The 24,226-nt window shown below is 44.0% G+C and overlaps 1 protein-coding gene across 4 annotated transcripts in view; it reads right to left on the bottom strand.

Moving 5' to 3' along the window:
* Window positions 1-24,226, bottom strand: part of LOC124612295 (potassium voltage-gated channel protein Shaker) — a 1,192,356-nt gene that overhangs the window by 695,407 nt on the left and 472,723 nt on the right. The gene's annotated exons all lie outside the window — the stretch shown is intronic.

Raw genomic sequence — 24,226 nt, 5'->3', positions numbered from 1 at the left:
GAGATTTTCTTCTAGATTTGTAACTAGAATTAAAAAAAGACAAAAACTTAAATATGTCCGGCGTGGTGAGTTCCGCTTTAGTAACGGTGACGGCAGTAGGAAAGTAATTCCGTCATCCCCTTAGGAATAGATGGAGAAATAACGAAAGGGAAGAAAAGTTTACTTAAGACATTTGTGAACTTTTTCGGTAAGACGTAAGTTATAAAAGCCTGACCAGAACTGAAATAAAATATGGAGGTAGACTAATGAATCACTGTAATCGTATAGGCGTTGACATAATAGAATGAAACCAACTGAGTAGTACTAAACGTCATACGGGAAAACTTTTGAGTTTTTGCTGCTCGTGAAAGAAATGAACTATTTTACTCAGTGCCTTTAGAAAGTAGTTCTGGAAATCGTATTGGATCTAGTAAATCTATAGTCAAATACTGACGAATTGTCCGTAAAAATAACACTTCTGTGACTTCACCTCGATAACAACACCAACTGAGCTGAAGTTAGTAGCCCCTTGCATTTTTCAGCTTCTTTCTTGACGATAGTCTTCCCAAGCCTTAATACCAATACAGAATGTTGCAAATAAATTCACGAGAGTATATCCTCTACTTGAGTAAATATACAAAATTTGGTGGGATTTTAAAGTACCCATCGAAACTAAAAGTTTAGCTTTGTGCCATTTGTGAAAAAGAGCATTTACGTTCTTCGTTTGAAGTGTAAATCAGTTACAACAGTACGGCGTGATTTTCGTTGAGATTATGGCCTCTACGATCGTGCGGCCATACATCCATCATCAGTGTACTCCAAAGTCACATTATCTTACGGGATGTGAATTCTTTTGTGGAGGTTAGTAGAAAACTACATCAGCCTCCTCCCATCCAATATATCTGAGTAAATTTTGATGATGAACAGCAGCAGTCGTGAATGCATCGACTAAAAATTTGATCGCAAAGTGCGGGCCGATTTCGACTATCATCTCGATGTTTGTCGTACGCTGGTAGAGGTACATTCGTCGTATGTGAAAGGTAGATGTAAACTTTCTAAAGATATGGTAATTGTAAAATATAGCCTACGGTTTTATTTGTAAACTTGTAAAACATATATCCTTGTAAAATCGGATTGGGGAGGGGGAGGGGGCGACACTTCTGAAAATAAGAACATTGCAAACTTGCGCGTAAGTTAAAATTCACACAAAGTTTCCAATTTTGTTTGTGTAGCAGATATGGTCTTGTGAAATCGGATGAATGTTTCTGAAACACGCTGTGTTTTCAACTACTGATTACAACTGAAAATTTGAGCTGAAAAAATACTACCTTGTATGTTATAATTATTTTATCGTACCAGAAGGCCTTTGAAGCTATTCCGAAAGATGTAGTAACAGATGAACACGCACTGAAATAATAGTCTTGGTGCGGCTTAGATTTTTACGTGCTTGTGGTTGACTGCCACGGCGGGATCGACATGAGCGAACAGAAAACCATTCCGCGGTAAAGGAGCTCGTTAATCATACCAGGCAGTTCGCGGAAACCTTGTGATGTCCTACCGATCTGCGCTGCTGGAAGTGAAACGGCTCTCTGTCGAGTTGTTTTCTCAAGGGAGCAACATTAGTCCTCAAAGTTCCCAGGATCTTTTGCGACGATACATATCTCAGTTAAAAAAGAACAGTAAGACAAACAAGAAACACTTGTTTTCAACTCCTGAAGAAGGTCAACGCGGAATTTATACGGGAAATACGGGAGATTAGATTCTCTGAACATAGAGACACAGCATCACATTTATTTTCCTGAAAGGCACCACTTTGCTAGATATATATATATACCCGAAAGAACGGGCAACAATTTTTGATCCAACAGCCATTATGAATTACGACACAAAGGAATTACAGACATTGGCTACGAGCGGGCACTGATTGAAATCAACGAGAAAATAGAGAATTTATCCCAGACCGGGATTCGAATGTCGGTTACTTGCTTACAAGCCCGATGTTCTGACAACTTTTTTTTTGTTGTTTTTTTTCATTTTGTTCGTTATTGTTCGTTGTATTTGGTCGTAGCGGGCGCCACATGGCATGCATTGAAGTTCGTTGTTGATCCTTTTCTTATTACAGGGACCAGCCAGCTCTCTGACCGAACTCGCTGAGCTACCGTGCCGGCGTCCACTGAGCTACCCGCACACAGTAGTAATTTCAGTTGTACACCTCCCGTCTGGCGAAAATTCTCAACTTACCCGCGCACTACTGATGTAGTGCGTCTTACCCCTTATCCTCATTACTCGCGGCATTTCGCCGATTCCCGTAAGAGTTCGAGCTTGGTGTGTATCTGCACTGAAGAGCTCACTGACTCGAACTCTTACGCGAAGTGACGAAACAACGCACGTATTATGGGCAATGGGCACTACTGAGAATCTCGATGTGATGGGAAGCGTGCTAGGGTAGACAGCACAATTGCAATGACCACAGTATCCGGATAGCTTAATGGTCACATAATCCGCCTAGTAAGCAGGAGATATGGGTTCGAATCGCGGTCCGGCTGCAGTTTTCTGCTTTCCCAACTGCCTTCAGTCAACGCCCGCTCGCAGCCAATGTCTGAAATTCCTTTTTGTCTTAAAATGCGATTAATAGACTATACGTCCTCTTGCAACAAAAACTGCGGACTTACAGCGAAAAGAATAAGAGCAGATAAAACTGAGAGATTTACATCTGTACTTATTAGAGATTAAATTGTGAGGCATTATGAATTTGGCTTTGTTTCAGACACAATTCTCTACTATGACACAAAAGTAAACGCTTTCCGCCTACAACCGTCATTATCGTATACTGCGGTAGGAGAAAAGAGAAATGATTGTGTTAACAGATCTGAAAACCTGTAAAAAGAAAATTACTTGTGAGCTATATACAGTTAAAATATAACTGTTGGTCAAGGACGTTATATTGGGAACAAAATGTTCTTCACACGAGATTTTCCAAACTAAACTTAGTAACAAAACTGAGAGAATCATTTAGATATAATCTATTGTGGTTTCCTTTCCCTACTCTTTGTGCTGTATTTGCCTAAGGCAGACTCGAGCATTTGGCGCAAAGAGTGGGGACAGTAAACGGCGCTTCGTTATTCCTACGCAATTATCTGACTTTTATGATGCTTTGTTTGGAAACGCATGTAATGAACGTCTTGTGCACCAAATGACACCAGTGTCCAACAGGTGTAAACCGCATATATTTTTATAGTGTTTTCCGTAACTCAGAAGTACAACAGGCAACCGTTTTAAAGGTTTTAAATGTTAGTATCTAGGCTTTTCATCTTTTTCCATTTGTAGCATCTGAAGACGTCCATATTAGGCCGAAATTGGTTATGACTGTATCACTGATTGTGATTATGTCTGAAATAAAAGGAAGTTCGCAATACGTCAGACGCTGATCTCCTTCGATACAATATCTACAGAAATAATTCTGTTTCTGTAGATGCTTCGTCTGTTCGTATAACTTACAAGAACACCAAAGAAAAGCGTCTTAGTTCCTCAAAATAACGAAGTAAGGAATCGGGAAACACGAAATAATGATATATATATATATATATATATATATATAGAGAGAGAGAGAGAGAGAGAGAGAGAGAGAGAGAGAGGCCGTGGGGGGGGGGGGGGGGAGAAGTTTTAGTAGGGAGTAAACAGGTAAAATGTCGCCAAGACTTATACTAGGTCGTCATCGTTATGCGTTATGTTAGCTACTCCGTCTCATTCTCAAAAGTGCAATTGTTTAGAACGAGTAGACTTGTTTTAAATGGACAGCCTACTACTAGTCTTATTAGTTATTTTCTATTTATGCATTTATTTCGCCGGGTAAGAATAGGACCTTCTTGCATCTAACAAGACGTCCTTATGGACACGCTGACTTTTTATAGATGGTATCACGGTAACAATAACAGTAATATAGATCTGTAGCCACACAACTGCTCTATGCTGCACCATCAGCATGTCTGTATCTGTCATGTGGTGAAGTATGAGATTCCTGATGAAGTGCCCAGCTCTTCATTGAACGTTTTCTATAAAATTAGTCAACTTTCTCAATGTGTGTGTGTGTGTGTGTGTGTGTGTGTGTGTAGCAGACGGACGATTTTAAGTTATCGCGGTATCTTCTTACTTTGCAAATAGATTTATGTTGTCATTCCGTATCAAGTGGATGTTACTAGTAGTTGCCTAATAACTAATTGCGTATGTGCTAGTCAAACATCAGGTTTTATACTGTTCATATTACTTGCGTTTAGTTTTTTTATAGCCAGACTTATGAACGAAAATTGGAAATTTGTGGTAAGTTCTTACGGGACCAAACTGCTGAGGTCATCGGTCCCTAGGCTTACACACTACTTAATCTAACGCTAAGGACAACACACACACACCAATGCCCGAGGGAGAACTCGAACCTCCGACGGGAGAAGTCTGACGGGGGTAGACGCATGAGCCGTGGCAAGGCACCTGTGACCGCACGGCTACCTCGCGCAGCACCTACGAATAAGAGGCACTAGCATGGAGAGCCAGGGGCCGAAATTGCATAACGACTTTAGCGGCACGTATATGGAGCTGAGATTGGTAACATCTGTAACCGGGACACCTTTTCTGCTTCGCATTTGAAAAAAAAGCACATGTATTACGTAAATAATTTATCTCACTTGTCATGTAATATTTGTCGCTTACCACCATCAGAAACGACGATGACTCACAGAAGACACAACATGTTTATGGAGAATAATCTATTAAATAACTTATTATAATCTCATTTAACAATGATCTTCGAAAAAGATTGATTTTGACTTTAGGAGAGTCGTCACTTCAGACACAGAAAGACCATAAGCGAATCCGCCTTTTCTCGTGAATCTGACTGCACAAGCCTAACATCCCATCTTGCTGATTGGAGAATGGCAGATTAAAATTACCAAGTAAGGTAAAGGCTTGAGTGATAAATAAGCGAACACTGTACAAGGAAAAACTACTCGTAAGTGGAATACCACGCATTCTATCGGGTTGTAGGCTTTGTATTTCGGACGAGGAAACAAGGGTGTTAAAATATTCATTCATGGCTATAAAAGACCTGTTTAAAGCTCCATTGATAAGCGTGGAGGAATGAAGGAAAAAGAGTACATCTTGATACGTAGGAGACTTGTCATTGTTGATCTATAACAATACGTCTCCAGAAAGAAAATGAAGGCAATAATTAAGAGAGAAACTAATCCCTCTCAAGATTACTATTGCCTTTCATTGATTATTGACAAAGCAGCATCCAAAAATATGTCTAGTGCTGCTACAACCAGCAGGTTTTTCCAGCATTCTTACGAAACTATTTCCATCATTCCAAGTGTGAAAAACCTATTTACATCACGTGTTTTAAATATGTAATTCATTTAGTTAGAAATAAGCGAAAAAGGTTTACATGTTTCTATAAGAGACCTAGGGGGAGTATTTCAAGGATCTCGTTTGTTCATCCGGCAGGTAAGGCTACTAAGCCAGTCATATGAACTGAAACATGTCGTTTTTAGTTAAAAATGCACTGTGTATCACAGTGCATAAGACACAGTGAGCTCAAGTTCTCTAAGGTTTCGTACGTTGCAACAGAGCCGTGATCATTAGGAGTATCACTAAGCAAAAACTTCTCCTTGGCAGTCTGTTGTATTCAAAGATTGGCATTTGATTTGTGCCATCGGCGTCAAGATAACGCGGAAGAGGCAGCTAGCGATGTTAAAAGAAGAGAAAATTTGGCAAATAACAGACCGTCACGATTACTTGCGACTCAAGTATTTGTAATATGGTTTAATTAGTAGCGGAATGAGTAAATCTGCCGGCCTGGTACAGAGGTGGCATGATTATCAATGAAAAATCACTTTAAAAAAATCTCTGTACATTTTGCACTATAACGCAGAACTTGTGGCAAACATGACTTGCTGAATAGTTTTGTTTATACAGATTATTAAAGCAGTAGTGTTGCGTTGTGTCGTGTTCCGTTCAAATTGATAACCTGGATACCGTGCCATGACAAAATGTTTTCCTTTAGGGTGATTCATAACTAATAGAAGCTCAATACAGGTTGAAGGCTTGTGGTACCTTACACCGTGGGCATATCAGAAGTAGTAGTTCTGTAAATGTTCATTGTAACTATGGACAAGAAGTCAGCTCGCCAATTTTCGCCAGCAACGATGCAGCAGTGAAAGTGGTGGGGTGATAGCTGATGGACCTGTACTAAAGAGAAAGCGAGGCTCATTTTCTCTACCGGAAACTACACAGACGGAGCTACGTTGAATGCAAAAGGGTTTCGCGGTCTTAATTACATTCAGAACGGAAAAATAGTAATTGAAAAAACAACAAAATGCTGCGTATCTCGTCATTCTCCTCCTCAGTAGTGAAATGATCAGCGTGCCTGTTTGCCATACGGAGGACCCCGGTTCAGTTCGCCGTACACGGAATTTTCATTCGTGAGGGGTGTGGAATGGGGTGCACAAAGCCTAATGATTCCAACTGATGCCCTACTCGAGTGAGAACTAGGGTCGAGTTATAAAAGTACTGACATAAATGTTAATACTACTACCGCTGACGCTTTCACAGGTAATGTAAAATTTAGCTAAGCTTTGTGAGTCAGCTATTGTGAAGTTGATACATATTGTGTTTTTAACGCACTACTATTTTTATGTGTTTAATTTGGCTTTTATAAGAATCTATTCTGGCCCTAACTTTCGCGTTAAGCGAGCGAGCACTGCGACCGACTGAACTTCGTCGCTATGGATCGTAAACTGACCACTATTTCGGCTGCACACAGGCTAAAAAATATTAAGACGATCTCAATGAAGGTGCGCTTGTGCTTTTAACAATACTACCGTTACTTGCTTTTTCACTGAAAAAAAAAAGTTGGCAAAGGAAAGGGATATAAGAATGTAACATTGAAAAAACAAAAATATATACACACTGTATTCTAGAAAAAGTAACTAGACTGCATTTTATGTCATAGCAGTGCAACATGAACAGTAATTAAATTTTGTACGAGTTAGCTGCCTTTCATAAAACGGTCATTGAACCTGCAATTTTAGGAACTAAATATACAGAGAGAATTATTACAGCAACGGTCCTAGCCTAAGACGTGCAAGGCTCATTCCACAACCTCCATTCCGCATTCAAAAAAATGGTTCAAGTGGCTCTGAGCACTATGGGACTTACCATCTGAGGTCATAAGTCCCCTAGAACTTAGAACTACTTAAACCTAACTAACCTAAGGACATCACACACATCCATGTCCGAGGCAGGATTCGAACATGCGAACATAGCAGTCGCGTGGTTCCGGACTCAAGCGCCTAGAACTGCTCGGCCAACGCGGCCGGCTCCATTCCGAATTCAAATGACACCATTGCCAGAGGAAGGCAGTCGACCCACGCTGAAAGTGTCCGTTTCACTTGTTGGTATCTTTGTTTCAATATTTCAATGTACCGTCATAGATGTAGTTGTGGCAAATATGATCATACGTGAAAGAATATCTGGCGAATGATACGTAACTACTCTGTATCAAACAGCTGATAAAATAGAAACAGGCCAGGTTTCCAACGAAAAAAAAAATATCTTTAGCCATCAGGATAATGCACCTGCTGTCATAAATTTCTGCTGAAATGATCGCTCAGCTCCCTTCAGCTAGACTGCAGTGCACATTTATGTACTGCCATGAAATAAAATGCTATTACAGATAGATAGGAGACGGCCTTATCTTTGTCAGGCATTGAAAAGGTATTTCAACTCCGTCGTACGTTATCTCAACATCGCTGATACAGCTATACGACGTAAGTGAAAACGGGAACGTCCTGCTTCCATGAAACAATACTGGAAAATAAAATTCCAGTGAAAGTTATCGAACTTGTGTGGCAAGATCAGTATCGTAGTCTGACACTAACAATGCAGGTAACTGCCACGAACCGAAAAGCTTAAGGATATCGATATGTCGAAAAGTCTGTGGTACAAAGCGAACGTTACGACGGCCAGTAACTTGAGATCAATTCAGAACAAGTCAAAATCAGAGGTATCAGGCTGCTCCTACGTAATGCGAAATTGCCTAGTAGATGTCAGGAGATGCGGACTCACAATCATTAAAGGCAGCGGGAATACGGTCTTGTCGGTAGCGAAGCAGCAGCAGAATGAGCCGATCAGGACAGCTCAGTGACTTCGTTGGACCAACAAGTCCACCACCGGTCATTTCAACCCTTCTAAAACTGCCAAAGTCGACTGTTGGTGATGTGATTGTGAACTGCAAACGTGAAGGAACAACCACAGCTAAACAGAGACCCGACTTCCTCATGTACTGACGGCCATGGACCATCGAGCATTGCGTACGGTAATTGTACGAAAACTCATGAAATCAGCTGAAGAAATGCTTCCAGCACAGTGACTGTGAGTAGGGAATAAAAAAGATTGGGGCGCAGCTGCGAGGAGTTGCTTGTAAGTCATACTTTTCTATAGACAGCGCTAAGCGGCACTTGAGCTGGTGGAAAGAACGATGCCAAGGGACAGCGTATGATTGGAAACAAGTTATTTAGAATGACAAATCACGCTATACCTTATGTCAATCCGATGGAAGGGTTTGTGTTTGGTGAATTCCTGGAGAACGTTACCTTCCATCATGTATAATGCTATCAATGAAGTACGTAGGTGGTGGTGTTTGGATGCGGCCGTACTTATCGTGATTAGGGCGTGGTCACCTTATTGCCCTTAAGAGTACAGTAGAAAAGCAGTTCGGAGATGACTGACTGCACCGGCATGAAAATGAACACTCTCATAAAGCTGCATCTATGAGGCAGTGGTTTGACGACAGTAACATTCTTAAAATGGACTGGCCTGCCCAAAGTTCCGACCTGAACCTAATGCAACATCTCTTATTAAGTTGGGATGTCGACTTCACTCCGTACCCCAGTGTCCAACCTTCTCTGGTTCCAGATGTTGTGAAAAAATGTGCTGCCATTCCTACGCAGACATTCATTCTCCCCACTGAAAGTGAAGCGAAGCGTGGACACACTCCATATTAATACCCACTAATAGGTTTCCAGATACTTTCGATCAAATAGTGTATTTGAGGATCGGCGTACCAGAGCTTCATCAAAGGGATACCAACTGTCGATCACATGGGTATTAGTCACGTAATGAAAGAAAATTTCCACAGGGAAATGTGCCCGTCTGACTTCTGGTTGTGGTGTAAAGAAAAATGAGAGGATATGAACGATGTGTAGTGTCACAGTTCGTGTAATCTGTAAATATGCGTCACCCTAAGGCGTCGCGTGAGGGTACTCTGGCAGTTTACAAAGCGAACCTGGGTATCAGTGGCCCAGTAAGTTGATGATGTGGGGGCGAAGACGTTTTCATGTGGAATCTGAGGAATTTCCTCTCATTGTGTCGGTGACGAGTGGTTCCCGTAAGTGTTGCTTTATGTGTGTGTTCAGGATACAGTGGGGAACGCCCCTTATAACTCTTCGGTCTTTTAAAGTGTTTGTCGGCGGTCATTGGCGACACTTCAGAAACATACAAGATGGGCGGAAGTATTGCCAGACTGCATTGTCAGATAGAAGAGTAGGCCTAAAGGATCAAATCTGCTACAATCATTATTGATGACATTGGTTTCTGTCACTTACCTAATTTGTTATTTCAAGAAGTATTCCCCGTGAAGGTCAGCACCGACAAGCAGATATTTATTTATTTACCCCGGCTAGATTAGATCCATAAAGCCCTCTCTTCTATCTTAAGGGGTGTTAAAGGGGTTGCCTGCTCTCAGGTGTTACTGCAGCAGCATGCGATTGAATGGGTGTAGAAGTCTCTATGTAACTACGTTGTTGTAGAGCTCGAGAAAGGCAAGCGGGTGGCACCGAGGGTGATGTCGAACTAGGGGCGGGGGTGGGGACTTAGAGGGACCCTTTGCCATTTCATTTGCGCACGTATCTACGGTCACGCCGAAGGACGGTTTGGAGCAGAAGGTCTGAAAAGCATAAGCAGTATTTGCTGCTCGTATCACGTTCATATTTCGTCGAATGGTTGTGAACGTTCTCTAGTGGTCGTGCTACACTCCGACGTGATGCGATCACGTTAAGTGAGGTTTCAAGCCCACAGTATCCTTTGAGATGGGCTCAATCATCTGGAGAGTGGAAATCAGCCGAGTCGAGCGTTGTCAAGAACTTCGTCCTGTTGCTTATAGTACTGTGAACCGTTGTTTTGGATCATGAAATGTGTGGGAATTAACGTACGTAAGTGAAGAGTGGCTTCACTGACGCCCTTTATCCCACCTCGTGAAGTCTTATCATATCGATTTTGAGCGATGGCATATCTGCAATGTTTTCCTCGGCCACCCATAACAAAATCGTGTGATTTCAATGCTGGGCTTCGCGGTTCTGGACTCTATCGCGGAGGCATCAAAAGAAGTAGCGAAATATGCTCAAGGCAGCGCGTGATGACTTTCCCATCGTGTAAGATGCCTACAGCGGTGCCGGACAGAGCTGTGATGAAATTTGGTGCCTACATGACATCGTTAACTTACCTTACACCTCACGTGAAATTTCGAGCTCTGGCGTTTCTTTCTCATGTGTCGACACCTTGCTACTTGAAGCGTTGCTGAGCCCGTGTTAATGTCGCAGGTCGCCACGCTTTTGCACTTTTACTGAGGAAGGTTGTAGGCACCTTTGAGCCAAATTTCCTGCGTTGCAATGAGAGACAATTACGGGGTTTCAAAAAAGTTACCCTTGAATTGTATAGCACAGTGTGTACACAAGAAGTCAATGACGTGACAGGGAAATTAAAAGAGTACGAAGGATAACCAGAAGAGGATGGGAGCATTTGATTTGTTGCTTGAAAAACGGAAAGTTGGCCATAAACGTTAAATTTTAGGAGGATGAGAAATGCTTCAGCTTTTCCTAAAAACGTTGGTAGGTACGCAGAATGCAGGGCAGCTTTTCCCAAAGATGGACGGTAGCAGCACTGATAGGATAATAGACAGGGAGTCGGTCAAATAGCGGAGTGTGGCAGACATGTAACTTGTTTGCCCGCCACCGTCCTAACTGTGCGTATAAAGCACTGACGTGGTCAAATAGACGAATTTTGCATATGAACCGCACACAAACATCCATAGTTAGTTCTAACTGCGTAAAGTTTTAACTACTCTTCTGGTGTAGGATTACATTTCAGTAGTGGTGATTCAGCAGAATACTCGTTGTACGTTGCAAAAGTTAATGTTTAACTTACTCTGGAAATATGTTCCGAAATTTCTGGAGGTCATGAGGCAAGCGGAAGTCCGCTTCATTTGGCGACAGTATTTGCTGCTCTTACAGAGTCAGACCCTTGTTCTTCAGTGTTTTCTGAAATGAGATGTTGTCGAGAACAGATGGCAACTGTTCAAATGATTCAGAAAAAAGTAATTTCTGATGGGATATTAAACTTATTCGAGATTTTTACGCTTATGCTTTGAGGACTGAGTTCTTCGCCCGTCTGAACATTAAAGACATTCATCTGAACAATGGCAGTGTCAGTATTTTGACGCCTGCACTTACATAAAACTCGACGTCGTCAGCATAGAAATGATATTTACGAGACAGAATAGAAGAGATATCATTTACATACAAGCAGAACAATATTGATCCTATGGCACTTAGAATAGTATGCTGCCTGATGTTTTATAAGTATGTTTCGTGATATTTTTTATTCGATTTTAACATAATTACCAGTGAAACTATGGTGGAGCGTTGGACCACAGTAGGAAAATACAGAACTCCATTCTTCGTATTCTTTGGGCGAAGCTGATGCTGGAGCTCTGGCAACAGTCGGGGGAGTAGTTTTATTCTTACCTTACTTGTTTAGTCAGTCTTACAAATCTCTCTGTATCTGCCACAGTGAAAACAACTACAAGGAGAACACTAATCCTTATGTAAGGGGAAATTGTCACAGTTGAAAGGCGCAAATCAGGAGTTCTGCTGCAGCCTAAATGGTATTTTTATGCGTTTGCGAATAGAGTAAGTGAGGTGGAACTTGGCGACCAGCCTGTAGGCTGGCAATCGGGCCCAGGCGATGCTGGCGGATCGCCAACTAAGCGTGCCCATTCCGGCGTTCGTCATCACTGTAGACTGTCGCTTCGGAGCCTGCTGGCGGTTCCGATCGCTCCTGGCGTCCACTTCGCCTTTTGTCTCACGTGCTCTGCGCTCTGACCCTATCCTTCGTGTCGTAATACTAAATCACTCACAGTCTCTAGCGATTTTTACGCTCATGGGTGTTATCTTGTTTTAAGGCAACTGTCTTTCAAATTGTTTCGCGCAGTCTCACATTACTTTTCACGCTATCACCATCTATTCATTTCTACTGCAAACAACGCTCTCGATAACCCGTTTACACATTCCAATCTCCATTAACTTTAGCTACTCAAAGGAGGAAGTAAAGAAAATTGAAGTTTGGCGTCCTAGCGACTACTAAGTCATTGGAGGCGGAACTCTACCTACGAAAAAGCTTTTCATTATTTCTGTCTCATAGGCAAAGTACAGGGGTATGACTCACTTCCTGCAATATGACAAGAATATTATTATCAACTCTGATTACACCAATTAGTTCTTAAAGGAAGAAAATATCTAAACTTTTGCAGCCACTGATAGATCAGCAGCTAAACATAAACAAATATTTCCATGAGAGTTATACGTTAAGTTAAAATAGTGTATGTTACACAGGAAGCACAATAAATTATTTTGCAGTGTACAGAATATTTTATTCTGGAACGTTTGCTATAGATGCTGTGTCTAATCTTGAAAATTATGGTGGATGGGTGTAGTGTTTGTGTTTGTTGTGTACACTTTCTTTGTGTGAAAGACACACACAATTATATATATATATATACTGGTCCGTTTGACCGGGCCAAATATCTCACAAAATAAGCGTCTAACGAAAAAACTACAAAGAACGAAACTTTTATACGTCTAGCTTGAAGGGGGAAACCAGATGGCGCTATGCTTGGCCCGATAGATGGCGCTGCCATAGGTCAAACGGAAATCAACTGCTTGTTAAAAAAATAGGAACCCCCATTTTTTATTACATATTCGTGTAGTACGTAAAGAAATATGAATGTTTTAGTTGGACCACTTTTTTTTTTCTTTGGGATAGATGTCGCTATAATAGTCGTAAACATATGGCTCACAATTTTAGACGAACAGTTGGTAACAAGTAGGTTTTTTAAATTAAAATACAGAACGTAGGTACGTTTGAGCATTTTATTTCGGTTGTTCCAATGTGATACATGTACCTTTGTGAACTTATCATTTCTAAGAACGCATGCTGTCACCTGTAAATACCACATTAATGCAATAAATGCTCAAAATGATGTCCGTCAACCTCAATGCATTTGGCAATACGTGTAACGACATTCCTCTCAACAGCGAGCAGTTCGCCTTCCGTAATGTTCGCACATGCATTGACAATGCGCTGACGCAAGTTGTCAGGCGTTGTCGGTGGATCACGATAGCAAATATCCTTCAACTTTCCCCACAGAAAGAAATCCTGGGACATCAGATCCGGTGAACGTGCGGGCCATGATATGGCGCTTCGACGACTAATCCACCTGTCATTAAATATGCTATTCAAAAGCGCTTCAACCGCACATCCATCATGTTGGAAGTACATCGCCATTCTGTCATGCAGCGAAACATCTTGTAGTAACATCGGTAGAACATTACGTAGGAAATCAGCATACATTGCACCATTTAGATTGCCATCGATAAAATGGGGGACAATGATCTTTCCTCCCATAATGCCACGCCATGCATTAACCCGCCAACGTCGCTGATGTTCCACTTGTCGCAGCCATCGTGGATTTTCCGTTGCCCAATAGTGCATATTATGCCGGTTTACGTTCCCGCTTTTGGTGAATGCCGCATCGTCGCTAAATAGAACGCATGCAAAAGATCTGTCATCGTCCGGTAAGTTCTCTTGTGCCCAGTGGCAGAACTGTACACCACTTTGACCGGTCGGAGTGGCCGAGCGGTTCTAGGCGCTACAGTCTGGAAGCGCGCGACCGCTTCGGTCGCAGGTTCGAATCCTGCCTCGGGCATGGACGTGTGTGATGCCCTTAGGTTAGTTAGGTTTAAGTAGTTCTAAGTTGCAGGGGACTGATGACCTCAGATGTTATGCGCCATAGGGCTCAGAGCCATTTGATAGTTTCTTCACAGTCGGTCGTGCATTACTGTAAGACAATTCTGATGCTGTTTCAGGTCACGGTATAAGATATATGGTAGCATATACTTAATGTAACGATGTGGACTTTCAAACCGTCTAATATAAAGATGAATTGCTTTTCCATCTGATGTTCAAATCTGTGTGCATTCCTAAGGAACCAAACAGCTGAAGTCATCCGTCTCAACTTACACACTACTTAAACTAACTTATGATAAGAACAACATGCCCGAGGTAGGGCTCGAACCTCCGGCGGGAGCGGCCGCGCAAATCCGTGACATGGTGCCTCAAACCGTACGAACACTCCACTCGGCTTTCCATCTGATGTTTTACCTTTTCTTGCTGTGATGATTGTCTGAGTGACCGAAATCGGTAAAGGAGAAAGGTTTGTCTTCAAAGCTGATGCCTGAAATCGCAGTTCCTGGAGCTTCATCTACGTCTAGTTACTTTATCCCCTTGTTATTCGTCTACGTGCCTCTGCTAGACCTTATGGTTCTGGGGCTCGAGCCTGAGCTATTAAGAGGGGGCCATTTCCAGGACGACTTAATGTAATCCCTGTAAGTCTACAACGTGTCTCGGGTCCGGTGCCCGTGCGTCAGTGTGCCATATGCCCGACCAACCGCAAGAGCAGCCGGCTGTCCAGCACACGTGCGCCTGCTGCCTGCCAGCGCCTGGCTTCAGGCTCACGTCTGGAAGAACCACACCAGCCGCTACCACTTCGCTGAGCAGCGCTCCAGCTGCCCAACGTGCACGCGCGGCCTCGGTCAAACACGCCACTTTGTGCTATGCTGTTACTTTACTGGGGGTCAACTACACTACTGGCCATTAAAATTGCTATACCACAAAGATGACGTGCTACCGACGTGAAATTTAACTGACAGGAAGAAAATGCCGTGATATGCAAATGATTAGCTTTTCAGAGCATTCACACAAGGTTGGCGCCGGTGGCGACCCCTACAATGTGCTGACGTGAGGAAAGTTTCCAACCGATTTCTCATACACAAACAGCAGTTGACCGGCGTTGCCTGGTGAAACGTTGTTGTCATGCCTCGTGTAAGGAGGAGAAATACGTACCATCACGTTTCCGACTATGATAATGGTCGGATTGTAGTCTATCGCGATTGCAGTTTATCGTATCGCGACATTGCTGCTCGCGTTGGTCGAGATCCCATGACTGTTAGCAGAATATGGAATCGCTGGGTCCAGGAGGGTAATACGGAACGCCGTGCTGGTGCTCATCGCGTTAGTCGAGATCCAATGACTGTTAGCAGAATATGGAATCGCTGGGTACAGGAGGGTAATACTGGACGCCGTGCTGGATCCCAACGGCCTAGTATCACTAGCAGCGAGATGACAGGCGTCTTATCCGCATGCTGTAACGGACCGTGCAGCCACGTCTCGATCCCGGAGTCAACAGATGGGGACGTTTGCAAGACAGCAACCATCTCGGAGACCATGGCTGCGGTTACCCTTGACGCTGCATCACAGACAGGAGCGCCTGAGATGGTGTTCTCGACGACGAACCTGGGTGTATGAATGGTAAAATGTCATTTTTTCGGATGAATCCAGGTTTTGTTTACAGCATCATGATGGTCGCATCCGTGTTTGGCGACATCGCGGTGAACGCACATTGGAAGCGTGTATTCGTCATTGCCATACTGGCGTATTACCCGGCGTGATGGTATTTGGGTGCCATTGGTTACACGTCACGGTCACCTCTTGTTCGGATTGACGGCACTTTGAACAGTGGACGTTACTTTTCAGATGTGTTACGACCCGTGGCTCTACCCTTCATTCGATCCCTGCGAAACCCTACATTTCAGCAGGATAATGCACGACCGCATGTTGCAGGTCCTGTACGGGCGTTTCTGGATACAGAAAATGTTCGACTGCTGCCCTGTCCAGCACATTCTCCAGATCTCTCACCAATTGAAAACGTCTGGTCAATGGTGGCCGAGCAACTGGCTCGTCAGAATAGTCCAGTCACTACTCATGATGTACTGTCGTATCGTTTTGAAGCTGCATGTGTAGCTGTACCTGTACACGCCATCCAAGCTCTGACTCAATGCCCAGGCGTATTAAGGCCGTTATTACGGCCAGAGGTGGTTGTTCTGGGTACTGATTTCTCAGGATCTATGCACCCAAATTGCGTGAAAGCGTAATAACATGTCAGTTCTAGTATAATATATTTGTCCAATGAATACCCGCTTATCATCTGCATTTCTTCTTGATGTAGCAATTTTAATGGCCAGTAGTGTAATACCGTCGAGTTGCCGCCGTAAGTCATTCTACGAGCGTTTTACTGAGTGAAGAATACATCTGTTAATTGAGCTCTTTCGATTCCAAAACTGCCGTGTGGCAGCTACTACGCAAGACGTCGTCCAAATCACGCCATCCCGATTTAGTGACGACATAGGTGCATTGTTGTTCGCACCCCAGTCACAATTAAAATGACGAATGTCAGTTACAGTGATTATGGCCTTTTAAGCTGAAAAGTACTCAGCTACGTAAATTAACTGTGTAGAACTTCTAAATTACAGTTTGTTCAGTTAGAAATTCGAGTAGTTCTACCATGCAGCGATGGAAGAATCACCATCTTCAGATAGTCATTTTTCTATATCCAACAAGCCTTAATTCGTCCGCAGATGTAACCACCCATGTAGGTTCGGCAATGGGATACTGTGACAAACGGTGGTGTACTTTATTTCTACACCCACATGAAATAAGCTAAGCTTTCTGAATAACATGGATGCTGTATATACAGGGTGTTTCAAAAATGACCGGTATATTTTAAACGGCAATAAAAACTAAACGAGCAGCGATAGAAATACACCGTTTGTTGCAATATGCTTGGGACAACAGTACATTTTCAGGCGGACAAACTTTAGAAATTACAGTAGTTACAATTTTCAACAACAGATGGCGCTGCAAGTGATGTGAAAGATATAGAAGACAACGGACTGGGAACGTGACGGATGAACGTGCTGGAAAGGTAGGGCGACCGCGTACGGCAACCATAGAGGGCAACGCGCAGCTAGTGCAGCAGGTGATCCAACAGCGGCCTTGGGTTTCCGTTCGCCGTGTTGCAGCTGCGGTCCAAATGACGCCAACGTCCACGTATCGTCTCATGCGCTAGAGTTTACACCTCTATCCATACAAAATTCAAACGCGGCAACCCCTCAGCGCCGCTACCATTGCTGCACGAGAGACATTCGCTAACGATATAGTGCACAGGATTGATGACGGCGATATGCATGTGGGCAGCATTTGGTTTACTGACGAAGCTTATTTTTACATGGACGGCTTCGTCAATAAACAGAACTGGCGCATATGGGGAACCGAAAAGCCCCATGTTGCAGTCCCATCGTCCCTGCATCCTCAAAAAGTACTGGTCTGGGCCGCCATTTCTTCCAAAGGAATCATTGGCCCATTTTTCAGATCCGAAACGATTACTGCATCACGCTATCTGGACATTCTTCGTGAATTTGTGGCGGTACAAACTGCCTTAGACGACACTGCGAACACCTCGTGGTTTATGCAAGATGGTGCCCGGCCACATCGCACGGCCGACGTCTTTAATTTCCTGAATGAATATTTCGATGATCGTGTGATTGCTTTGGGCTATCCGAAACATAGAGGAGGTGGCGTGGATTGGCCTCCCTATTCGCCAGACATGAACCCCTGTGACTTCTTTCTGTGGGGACACTTGAAAGACCAGGTGTACCGCCAGAATCCACAAACAATTGAACAGCTGAAGCAGTACATCTCATCTGCATGTGAAGCCATTCCGCCAGACACGTTGTCAAAGGTTTCGGGTAATTTCATTCAGAGACTACGCCATATTATTGCTACGCATGGTGGATATGTGGAAAATATCGTACTATAGAGTTTCCCAGACCGCGGCGCCATCTGTTGTTGAAAATTGTAACTACTGTAATTTCGAAAGTTTGTCTGCCTGAAAATGTACTGTTGTCCCAAGCATATTGCAACAAACGGTGTATTTCTATCGCTGCTCGTTTACTTTGTATTGCCGTTTCAAATATACCGGTCATTTTTGAAACACCCTGTATATGTACAATTACGCATGTAATAATTGAAAGTAACCTGTCACTCGAAACAGTTTACGAGTTACACGAAAATACCAACTTATTTCGAAATTCTTAAGGGGAAGATAGAAAGAAAACGGGTTTTATGTTTCAAAAAGTAGCAAATATAGCCAATGTAGCATCATTTCAATGAGAGATGTTGTCCACTGTGATGCAATCAAGTCAGACACGTATTTTGAACTCTCAAATACCGATGTAAGTACAAACGTTCGTGTAAAACTGTGTTCACTAAAATTCATTATTTCATACATAAAATAAACTGAAAGCAAACTCCGTCCGAACAGGCCTCGAAAGGCCCAACGCTATCTACCGACTGCCGCGTCATCCTCGGCCTAAATGCGTCACTGCGGACATGGAGAGAAATCTGGCCAAGCACACCGCTCTCCCAGCCTTGTCAGTTTTCGCGACTGGAGCCGCTACTTCACCGTCAAATAGCTCCTCTGTTGGCCGCACAAGGGCTGAGTACGCCCCGTGTGCCAACAGAGCTCTGCAGATCCGGACGGTCATCCATCCAAGTGCTAGCCAAGCCCAATGGCGCATATCTTCGGTGATTTGGCGGGAACCGGTGTTATAATTGTGGCAAGATTGTTGGCATTTCATACATAATTATTTATATTTTATGGGATTAGGATAATTTTGAGTTTTTAACATGAAAGTCTGTAAATTTAATTTTACCAAGTTTCGCTAATTATGTGTCAGTTCACTGGACAGTGTCTTTGCAACAGTGTAAATCATTTAAACCCCTTGACTTGGCGCTATATGGTTATGTAATCGCGTCAAGACATATTTGCGACGCTGTAGGAAGCAGACACGTTCACTTGGAATTTGTAGCGCAATCAGATATTTGAAGATTTCAAGGTACAGAACGTTAAATGCTTACACATTTTTTTTCATTTCGTAATTAGTGGTTCATTAAACATTCATAATCCTGAAAACGTTTATTTTCTTCCTAGAAGAAAGATCTATAGACAGTGGCGTACCCCAGAAAAGAAGAACGAGGCCACCTTCAAGGCAATCAGGTAAGTAAAAAATTATATTTCAGAAAAGAGTCAACTCGCCCTTCAGTGCTACTTCCTTGAGAATAATGAAAAGAGTCTGCTCAGTGAACACGTCATTGTATAGACATTACTGTAGTGGTGTATTACGTCATCCACTAGAAACAAAGAAGTCCGATGAGAGAAATCGGTATTAAGAGATTTACTAATAAACTGTGCTGGATAGATGTGCTCAGCTGTAAACAGTGACGCTTCTTGGTGGGTGGTTCGAACAAGATATTTGCGTTGGTTAGTGACTAGACGTGTAATGACATATTCAACTGTCTTCCTTGACTTTACTCGATCGAGGAGACAAAATCATCTCAGTAAATTGAGCGCGCTCACATCTTTATCTATACTCTGCCAACTACCCTTCGGTGGTGTAGCACGCAGTCGTGAATGGTGCGCAGAAGTGCCGCTATTGGTAAACCTTCGTGTGAACTCGCCACACTGTAATGTTACCTTGCGGTCTTTTCGAGAGATAGATGTGGTACAGAGGAATATACAGGACGTTAAAAGAAGTGTCGAATATATTGCGAGGTGGTAGTCCCCACCAAAACAAGAATAAATGTCTGGTAAACATGGGGTCTAATTCGACCACAATATTATTGAATGTGGGAGTGACGGCCCCTCTGTCAGCCTATAGGGGTTGACAGTACATGCATACCCGGCCTTGAAGCATAGATAGTGTGATGCGTTTTCCTTAGTCACACTATATTTGTTCACTGCAACGTCGCCAAGTGTTTCCGATTAGAGCCAAGTGCAATAGTATCGTGGTGAATAGTATCTTAGGAGCTTTCAGCGCTTGTTCGTCTTTTATACTGTAAAACTCAACTCTTCTGCTGTAAACCCTTTGCTTCTGTATTTTGGGAGGACTTAGAATGGACCAAAACGAGAAAATAATATGGAACCTAAAATGCATACCTTAAGCGCTATTAGCACTTGTTCATCTTCGTTACCGTGAAACACATCTTTCCAGTTGAGCAAGTGCACACAGCTCTTAAGTTATCCATTTTAGAGACCATGTTTGCTCTACATTTTTTCTTGTTGTTGTGGATAGTATCACCTCTCAAAATACTCGAACCCTTTTTTAACACCTCGTATCGGTTGAGCCTTCCTCTCAGAATTCTAACACACAACTTTACAATGATGCATAGCCTCCTCTTTTAGTATCTGCCGCTGGGTTTTGACGAGCATCCCTATAAAGCTTTCGCACTTGCTGAAGGTACCCATGACAAAATGCACTTAGCTCTTCTCTATTTAATCCGACATTTGTACCCAGCAAGAGTCTCAATCTGAAGAGGAACGTGGAAGTACCGGCCTAACTAGAGTTTTAAAAGTTACCAGTTTTGTGGGTGGCTAATTCTTCCCATTAAATCACTTTGGCATCTGCGTTTCCTGACATTACTTTTATGTTGTCGTTCCCCTTTAAATCTCACCTTGCGCTTAGTTTCACATATTTAGTCAATGTAACTTTTTCCAGTAATTCTTCGGCTAATGGGTAATCATACCCCGGCCGTTGTGGCCGAGTTGTTCTAGTTGCTTCAGTCTGGAACCTCACTGCTGCTACGGTCGCAGGTTCGAATCCTGCCTCGGGCATGGATGTTTGTGGTTTCCTTTGGTTAGTTAGGATTAATTAGTTCTAAGTCTATGTGACTGATGACCTCAGATGTTAAGTTCCATAGTGTAATAGCAGGAGCTTCTGTCTGTTTATATGCAATACATTCACGTTTATCGATTATGAACCGGAAGTTTCAATCCCTGCAATATGTGCCGATCGTCTGCGGGTGTTTCTGCATTTCGTTACTATTTTCTAGAGTTATTACGTCTTTGTAGTCTATAGTGCTAACCGCGTGCACCCGCAAGTAGCTTCCGACGGTATTCCCTATGCTATATCATTTATTTATTGGAAATTTCAACTCTGCAACTTCTTGGTAGCATTTCTGCTTCTTTTCTGGCTTTTTCGTGTCTCTGCGGCGCCGGCGTGTAACACTGTAACAACGGCTGTGGGAACGTTGGTACCATTTTGTGGCAGGATGCACTTTCTGACGCCACCTTTCACTCCCCCCCTGCCCCCCCCATCCCCCCCCCCCCCCCTCTGATACAAAATTCTCCACCTGTTTGCGTCTAGAGAGAATCCAATATTTAAAGCGTCTAGAGAGGATCCTATATTTAATGTCAGAATATTTTCGAAATGTTAGACTATCGTGTAAATGAAGCAGGTACTTGGGAACCAACCCGGTATTTATCTAGTTGGAAAGCGCCTACAGATCACATCCAGGACGATCGGCACACCGGCCCCCGTAGTTGAACCGCCGGGCGGATTCGATCCGAGGCCGGCGCGCCTCCCCGACTACCGGAAGCGGACGCTTTAAAGCTTTCGGCGACCCGAGCCAGCCGGCCGTGGTGGCCGAGCGGTTCTAGGCGCTATAGTCTGGAACCGCGCGACCGCTACAGACTGATGGTCTCAGAAGTTAAGTCCCATAGTGCTCAGAGCCATTTGAACCATTTTTTTGACCCGAGCGGATTTTCTGTAGCTTATCTTGCACTGGAAAAAAAGCCCATGATGCATAACTTACACATTCCCTCAGTTCCATTAATCCAGCTCAATAACAGTCCTTGACGGAGGAGGATTATGCAATAATTGAATGCCTTCTGTGGTATTTCCGCCTACTTATGCGCACTTTATTTGCAAAATCATTTGCCCACACGCTAAGTTACTTTCTTCCTGTGAACGAGCTCTGACGTTGGAACATCCGGAATTGGGGAAACTTACTATCAAGAAAAACGGTGACTGTGCAGAGAAGAACTGAGCGTGGCATAGGGTCACTGGAAACTAGCGAGACCCCGTCCGCGGCGGCCAGTGTCACCGGCAGGATCCCGTTCGTGACCGAGAGAGCGGCCGCAGGGGCTCAACGGGCCTGGAGGGCACTCCGGCGGGCCGTGACGATCGACGCCGCCGCCAATTAGCCGCCGTTGTGCGGGCGACGGCCATCGCGGACCCATACAGACAAGGACGTTCTATTCCGGGAGCGCTCGCTATTTTTAGAAGCGCTTCCAGCCGCTAATTTTGGCCGCGCTGCGCCATTGGCGACGGCGACGGCGTCGTTGCGGTCGGCGGCGCGGCGCGGGTTGACGGCGTCGCGGGCGCTAGGTCAGCGCCGGGCCGCTGCTGAATATGTAGCGGACGCGGCTCGCGTCGCCCGCCACGTCACTACGGCGGCCGCCGCCGCCGCCGCCACCGCGCGCTCGATACCGCCGTGACGTCACGGCCACAAGTGCCACTCCCGCGCGCGCGCCAAGACGCACCGCCGGGATGCGGCAGCGGCTTCTTCCCCCCGCTCTGGAGGCGCTCACGTGGACTCCCTCGCCACACATTCTGAGCTCTGCGGCGGCGGCTCTTCTTCATTCGTAACACACACCACCTCTGGAGGGAACAAACCTGATTACCGTAACGGTCCGACTGCATCGGCCGTACATGCGCCTATTTATTTCCTCCTTACATCGTGATAAGGACAGGGCGATGTTGGAAATACAGGGTGACGCAGGGTTCAAAATGGTTCAAATGGCTCTGAGCACTATGGGACTCAACTGCTGTGGTCATCAGTCCCCTAGAACTTAGAACTACTTAAACCTAACTAACCTAAGGACATCACACACATCCATGCCCAAGGCAGGATGCGAACCTGCGCCGTAGCAGTCGCACGGTTCCGGACTGCGCGCCTAGAACCGCGAGACCACCGCGGCCGGCAGACGCAGGGGAACGGGAAATTTTGAACGTTACAGTTGGCAGCACTGTAGCCCCGGCATATGTTCGAAACTTTGCACAATTGATGTGAACGCATTGTCATTTAGTAATCATGGAGAATTGGACTGGTGCGGAACGTGCAGTAGCTGTGAGAGCGTTTTACAAAAATGGTGATAGTGCGACTGCCGCACAGAGAACATTTCGACAGCATTACCAGCTTGGACGTCATGGACGTGTCCCATCTGCGCATGCGATTACAACGTGGGTGAGTAATTTTGATGAAACAGGATCTGCCTTGAAAAAGAAACCTCCAGGTAGCATTCCAACGGTATGTACCCCAGAGAACATTGCAGCTGCTAGAGCTGCAATCGAGAGAAGTCCTCGCCGCTCCGTTCGACAGCATGCATCTTCGCTAGGGATTAAGCGACGAAGCTTACAAAGAATTAGACTTCCATCCCTATAAGTTGCAGATTGTGCAACACTTACATGAACGAGACCCAGCGTCACGTATGGAGTTTAGTAGCCAGATATTGGCTGAAGTAATACGCGGTTTTGAGCGCTGGGGCGACTATACCTCAAATATCTCTTATGCTACCCTGCAGCGGAACTTGGAGAAAAATACAAGAGGCCGCGGCCACGCGATCGATGGCTGTGAGCGATCAGATGAGGCAGTGCGCGTCTGTTCGCCACCCCAAAAATGTCAGAAGTAGCTGACTATATTTTCTTAAACATCACAGATATTATTTTTTTGCTTTTGGTTGGAAAACACTGCAGCTGTTTTCGTGGCTGGTTGCAGTATTTCAAACTGTGTAAAGCACAGACGATGTTTTGAAACATTACTACACACCTCAGTAATTTTGCTGGTTTGTACATAAATTGTATGTAGTGTGACGTATATGCCCCAGAAAACTTCATAGACTGTAGAAAATCATTGGTGTGTGGATGTCAAATCCATCTTCAAACGGTATGTTGAAAACTTGTGAGCAATATTTGATGTTTTGACAGGAGTATAAATGTGTCTTGGTACTGTTTTTGTTATACTATTTTCCGTAATTGTTTTCCCGGTAAAATCATTCCAAAATTAATGATTTAACTCTGTAAATTCGAGGATCACAAAAAATATGGATCTAGTTATGTCTGTGGGACAC

This window comes from Schistocerca americana, chromosome 4, assembly GCF_021461395.2.
Source record: "Schistocerca americana isolate TAMUIC-IGC-003095 chromosome 4, iqSchAmer2.1, whole genome shotgun sequence".
NCBI classification, from domain to species: Eukaryota; Metazoa; Arthropoda; class Insecta; order Orthoptera; family Acrididae; genus Schistocerca; species Schistocerca americana.
Note: the sequence above shows the minus strand (reverse complement) of the source record. Positions and strands in the feature narration are given on the sequence as shown.